This window comes from Pinus tabuliformis, chromosome 5_2 (genome assembly GCF_031772625.1).
Source record: "Pinus tabuliformis cultivar Carrire ecotype Pingquan chromosome 5_2, CPIR1, whole genome shotgun sequence".
NCBI lineage: Eukaryota > Viridiplantae > Streptophyta > Pinopsida > Pinales > Pinaceae > Pinus > Pinus tabuliformis.
In genome coordinates, this window is record NC_142306.1 from 989,533,180 (window position 1) to 989,534,202 (window position 1,023).

The window sequence follows — 1,023 nt, forward strand, 5'->3', positions numbered from 1 at the left end:
TTAATGAAATAACTTATTTTCTTTCTTTTTTTCATAAGAAAATTTTACATGTATTCTTTTCATGAAAAATATAATGATTTCTCTAAACTTTTTTTTTTACGAATTTCACCTATCTTTTCTTTCCAAAAAATAACATCCCTAACTAATCTTTTAGTGTACATAAACTAAACTAACATTTTCAAAAACACAAATCCTTCCATATTTTAATGCGCTTTGAAAAGAAAAAAATAACAAATACAACTATACTAATGCGCTTTGAAAAAAAAATTAACAAATACAACTATACTTGTGCTCACCAAATTAAAGAATTTAGAATGAGCATGATTAGTCATACCTTTCTATGCACCTGCTTGGATGTGTTCGGCTTTTCGACTCTCCATCCTCTGGTGTGACATTTAGCGAGCACTCCAGAGCCAGGCGCGTGTTTGTAGCTGTGATATTTTATCCCGGCGAAGCCATGTCGGATGGGGGAGATGGCGATGTCATTGCAGAAAAACCCGCTGCAGCATTGGGAGAACCTATGGACATCTTGACTGCTTTGCAGCTTGTATTAAAGAAATCATTGGCTCATGATGGTCTGGCTAGAGGTCTTCGTGAAGGTGCCAAAGCTATTGAGAAACACGCAGCTCATTTGTGTGTTCTTGCAGAGGATTGCAACCAACCTGATTACACCTTTCTATGCACCTAAACATTTTTTTTTTTCAAAAAGATTAACATATCTCAGAAGAAACTTTCAAAAGAATTAAGATATCTTTTTCTGTTGAATGGCCCCAGAGCCATCCAAAATAGACTCTTTTGGAATTGGATTTGGAAGCAGCCTTGTAACATAACTCGGATTTCTTCACACCCTTTGCAATGAAGCCCAAATGTAGCCGTCTCAATGAAGCCCCAATGCAGCCGTCGCAAGCCTAGAAAATGCCTAACACTTCATTCCATCAGATAGCTAACAATTATCTGTTCGTTGTCTCGTCTACCATTTAAATCTGCAATGGTTCATTGTGGAGCAGTTATGGTGATTAACCC

The 1,023-nt window shown here is 36.9% G+C and overlaps 1 pseudogene; it reads left to right on the forward strand.

Annotated features, from left to right (window-relative positions):
- Positions 1-355: 355 nt before the first annotated feature.
- On the forward strand, positions 356-688 carry LOC149162626 (small ribosomal subunit protein eS12 pseudogene; annotated as a pseudogene).
- Positions 689-1,023: the final 335 nt, after the last annotated feature.